Source organism: Vigna angularis, chromosome 7 (assembly GCF_016808095.1).
Source record: "Vigna angularis cultivar LongXiaoDou No.4 chromosome 7, ASM1680809v1, whole genome shotgun sequence".
Classification (NCBI taxonomy): domain Eukaryota; kingdom Viridiplantae; phylum Streptophyta; class Magnoliopsida; order Fabales; family Fabaceae; genus Vigna; species Vigna angularis.
In genome coordinates, this window is record NC_068976.1 from 33,135,563 (window position 1) to 33,141,144 (window position 5,582).

Below are 5,582 nucleotides of genomic sequence, written 5' to 3' on the forward strand. Positions count from 1 at the left end.
GGCCTGGAAAAAATCAGAAACACTCGTTGTTAAACAATTTCTTACAAAAAATGATTTTATAATGAGTTTTCATTTTACAATTTTTTTCGTATATAATTATCTAATTTTCACAAGCATACTGACATCCGAAGGAATTGGTAATTGGCATGGAGGGTTTTTTTAGAGATGATGATTCAACGTATGCAAAATGATGAAATTAGAGAGGTTAGTGACGATGGTGAAATTGAAGGGATCTTGAATGAACCTTTGTCTGAAGGTGAATATGTCAATGACTCAACTCTTTACAAAAAAAATTGTTTAACGACAAGTGTTTATGTTTTTTTCAATTAGGGCTACAGTAGGGATGATAGAGAAAGGGTTGGAGTGAGAGAGATGAAAGAGAAAGGGTTGAGAGGAATGAGGGAGGTGAGTGAGGGTTTGGGGTTTCCATTTTTTTTTTAGTTTTGAGAATGAAAATTATTAAAATACCCTTAACCTTAAAAGTTAGAATCCATGATATATAAGGGTATTTTTGTCTACTAAAATCCGGTACACATTGCTAAAATGTACCAACTGAAAAATAGGCGTACGCGCGTTAGCAAACCCCTATATATATATATATTGAATAATAGTATGCTTACTAAAATAATATATTACCAAACTTTATTAATGTAATAGTCATTTATTAGATGAGTCCATTTTATGTGTGAAATAAGTGCACGTTAGAAATAAGTGCATGTTAGAAAGAAGTGCAATATTGAAAAGTTATTATAAAATCACAATTTGAACATATATGGATATCTTTGATTATATATTGCTTTCAAATATCAATGTGGCCTATTAGGTCAGTTGGTTAGAGCATCGTGCTAATAACGCGAAGGTCGCAGGTTCGAGCCCTGCATGGGCCAAATTAAATTTTAATACTTGATTCAACTAATATAGACTTATCCTATGGGAAAACTTATATTCTTAAAGATATATAGATTTAAAAGAATTTTTCATTTATTTTAGAAAAGTGTGAGCTTTAATACTTGATTCAACTAATATAGACTTATCCTATGGGAAAACTTATATTCTTAAAGATATATAGATTTAAAAGAATTTTTTATTTATTTTAGAAAAGTGTGAGCTTCCTATTAAGTTAGTTAGTCCCCATGAATCTGATGAAGGTTGAGTCTAAAAATAATAAATGAAACAAAGATTGGAGTTTAGTACTGAAGATATTTATCCTTAACTATTATGATCATATGTGTAGGACAAATATGAAATTATAGTTGGATTGAATAAGTTAAAGTGTGACAAAGCATGAGATATTTATATTGGTACTTTGTTTGTATTTCTGAAGACCTAGACAATGTTATTTTAGAAGTATTAATGGATTAAAAACAATTAGACTACTATTTTAATATTAAAAGGCTCGAGTAATTCTGTATGATTGAAATGTCTATGTTAGAGGATTAGGAATCATATTGTTATTACTACTTTGTATGAGATGTTTGATTATGGTTGAGATAATCATAAGTTATGTATCTTTTTATGTGTTTGATTATGGTTGGTATAATTAGAAGATATGTATTTTGTTGTGTGTTTAATTATGGTTCATATAATCACTACGTATGTATCTAGTTTTTATGATTTTTTTATCGGTAGCTTACACCACACATGTACGTTTTTCTGTTTTGGGGAATGAAAGCAGATAATGTTACATATGTTCTAGAGGCATTATTGACTCAAGAGATATGGGGAATAACCTTGGGATTCATTTAAAGCGTTTTACAAGTTAAGACTATATAATTGGAGTATTTTCTTGGTTACTTTGTTACTCGAAATAATGTAATTGGATAAGCTGTTCTTTAATTACCATTATGCACTATGATAAATTTTGAGTTTTACGGATTTTTAGTAACCCGTGACATCTTAGAAATTCGGGTGTTACATGTAATAGCAAAAAACCATGTAAATAATTAATCCGAATTTGTTTTAGTCCTTTTTTTATTTAAGGTTCCTTTTTTCTTTGAACATTGTTACAAAGCTTATGTTGAATCAAATTACAAACTAGAATAAAAGAAAAAATGTTGATATATATATATATATATAGGATGTGCTAACGCGCGTACGCCTTTTTTTGAGTTGGTACATTTTAGTAATGTATACCGGGTTTTAGTAGACAAAAATACCCTTATATATCATGGATTCTAAGTTTTAAGGTTAACGGTATTATAATAATTTTCATTCTCAAAACAAAAAAAAGAAACCCCCCAAACCCTTGCTCACTTCCTTCATTCCTCTCAACCCTTTCTCTTTCATCTCTCACTCCAACATTTTCTCTATCATCCTATGGTAGTCCAACCGAAAAAAATCAGAAACATTGGTGGTTAAACAATCTTACAAAAAATGATTTTATAATGACTTTTCATTTTATAATTTTTTTCTTATCTAATTTTATCTAATTTTCACAAGCATAATGACATCAAAGGAATTGGTAATTGGCCTGGAAAAAAATCAGAAACACTCGTTATTAAACAATTTCTTACAAAAAATGATTTTATAATGAGTTTTCATTTTATAATTTTTGTCGTATATAATTTTATCTAATTTTCACAAGCATACTAACATTCGAAAGAATTGGTAATTGGCCTGAAGGGTTTTTTAGAGATGATGATTCAACATATGCAAATGATGAAATTAGAGAGGTTAGTGAAGATGATGAAATTGAAGAGATCTTGAATGAACCTTTGTCTGAAGGTGAATATGTCAATGACTCAACTCTTTACAAAGGCAAATTGTTTAACGACAAGTGTTTATGTTTTTTTCAATTGGGGCTACAGTAGGGATGACAGAGAAAAGGTTGGAGTGAGAGAGATGAAAGAGAAAGGGTTGAGAGGAATGAGGGAGGTGAATAAGGGTTTGGGGTTTCTTTTTTTTTTTTTAGTTTTGAGAATGAAAATTGTGAAAATACCCTTAATCTTAAAAGTTAGATTCCCTGATATATAAGAGTATTTTTGTCTACTAAAATCTGGTACACATTGCTGAAATGTACCAACTGAAAAACAGGCGTACGCGCGTTAGCAAACTCCTATATATATATATACATATATATATATATATTGAATAATAGTATGCTTACTAAAATAATATATTATCAAACTTTATTAATGTAATAGTCAATTATTATATGAGTCCATTTTATGTGAAATAAGTGCACGTTAGAAATAAGTGCAGGTTAGAAATAAGTGCATGTTAGGAAGAAGTGCATTATAAAAAGTTATTATAAAATCACAATTATAAATGAAACAAAGATTGGAGTTTAGTACTGAAGATATTTACCCTTAACTATTATGATCATATATGTAGGACAAATATGAAATTATACTTTTTCACTCATATGATAGTTAGCTAAATTTGGATTTAATTTGTGAAAAGTAAGTTTACTATTTTTAATTATAATTTTCAAGTAAAAAAAAAGCTTTAAAATTTCAATTTTGAGTTCACTTTCATAATATGTTTTTTTATTGAAACAATAGATTAATGCTTTTAACATATTTATAAAATTTATAAACGATTGCGAAATTTATCCTTGTGAGTTAACAATTCATCATGTGTGTATAATATAATTGTTTGGTATGACTAGATTGTATTGTTTACCATTGACAAATGCAATTATAGTTGGATTGAATAAGTTAAAGTGTGACAAAGCATGAGCTATTTATATGGGTACTTTGTGTGTATTTCTAAAGACCTAGACAATGTTACTTTAGAAGTGGTGATGGATTAAAAGTAATGAGACTATTATTTAAATATTAAAAGGCATGAGTAATTTTGTATGATTGAAATGTTTATTATAGAGGATTACAAATCATATTCTTATGGCTACTATGTATGAGATGTTTGATTATTGTTGAGATAATCAGAAGGTATGTATCTTTTTATGTGTTTGATTATGGTTGGTATAATCAAAAGATATGTATTTTGTTGTGTGTTTAATTCTGGTTCATATAATCAGTATGTATCTTGTTTTTATGATTTTTTTATCGGTAGCTTAGGCCATACATGTTCGTTTTTATGTGATATAACTTACTAAATTTGGATTTAATTTGTCAAAATAAGTTTACTATTTTTTAATTATAATTTTCAAGTAAAAAAAAGGTTTGAAAAATTCAATTTTGAGTTTAGTTTCATAGTAAGTTTTTTATTGAAAAAATCGATTAATGTTTTTAACATGTTTATAAAATTTATAAAAGATTGCAAAATTTATCCGTGTGAGTTAAGAATTCATTTCATGTGTGTAAATTATAATTGTTTGATATGACTAGACTGTATTGGTTACCATGAATAAATGCAATTTTAGTTGGATTGAATAAGTTAAAGTGTGACGAATCATGAGATATTTTAATTGGTACTTTGTTTGTATTTTTGAAGACCTAGACAATGTTATTTTAGAAGTGGTAATGGATTAAAAATAATTAGGCTATTATTTTAATATTAAAAGGCTTGAGTAATTCTGTATGACATGTTTGATTATGGTTGAGATAATAAGAAGGTATGTATCTTTTCATGTGTTTGATTGTGGTTGGTATAATCAGAAGATATGTATTTTGTTGTGTGTTTAATTATGGTTCATATAATGAGTATGTATATATCTACTTTTTATGATTTTTTATCGGTAGCTTACCCCATACATGTTCATTTTTGTGTTTTGGGGAATAGAATTATCGGTGATGATCGTACAATGTTTTATACATGAGTAGATAATGTTACATAGGTTCTAGAGGTGTTATTGACTCAAGAGATATGGGGAATAACCTTGGGATTCATTTAAAGCGTTTTACAAGTTAACACAATATAATTGGAGTTAATGAGTCTTTCATCTTTTATATACTGCTCTACTTTCTCATTTCTATCCAATGTGGGACTTAGACTGACATTTGGATTAACAACAATCTCCCCCTCAAGGGTGAGTCCCTTCCACATAGGTACACTCCCTCTCCAACGAAAGCATTACCAACCAACCACAATCACGAGTAGCCCTTTCCAACCGCCGTTCATCTTAACGGAACTCGCTTACCTGAATACCCTTTGCCATGAAGACTTTCAATATAGGGATCATTATACTCGTCCAAGCCGGTCACCAAGACAAACCATCAGCTCTGATACCACTGTTGGGTTTATCAAGGAGGAGGTTACCCTATGGGTTACACAAACACCAATAACATCTGAGGGAACTATATAAGGATCGACACCACTCTTTACCCAAAACCTTAAGGCCGTTCATCTAAGGTTTGTTGGGATAAACTTAAATTTTAGGTTTTATTAATAATTTTTTTAAATCTTATTTTATTAGTTTTTGGGTATAGTAATATTTAGTCTGATTTGATAGAGATAAAATAGGGATACATAGTTATGATTTTCAGTTTATCAAGGTACAATATTATTTTATGATAGACTAAGCAGATTTTATTTTTAAGATAGTTGATATTTATTTTTATTCCCCGTAATAGTGTAAGTGCTATGACTATTTAAAGCCCTTCAATTATCAATGAATGGCAAGACTCAATTTCAGAAAAATATCAGATTGAGTATAATGTAGTGGATAATGCAGTGGA

General features: G+C 28.9%; 1 non-coding gene across 1 annotated transcript; it reads left to right on the forward strand.

Annotated features, from left to right (window-relative positions):
• Positions 1 to 813: 813 nt before the first annotated feature.
• On the forward strand, positions 814 to 887 carry TRNAI-AAU (transfer RNA isoleucine (anticodon AAU)). The gene has a single exon. It is a non-coding gene; the product is annotated as a tRNA-Ile (tRNA).
• Positions 888 to 5,582: the final 4,695 nt, after the last annotated feature.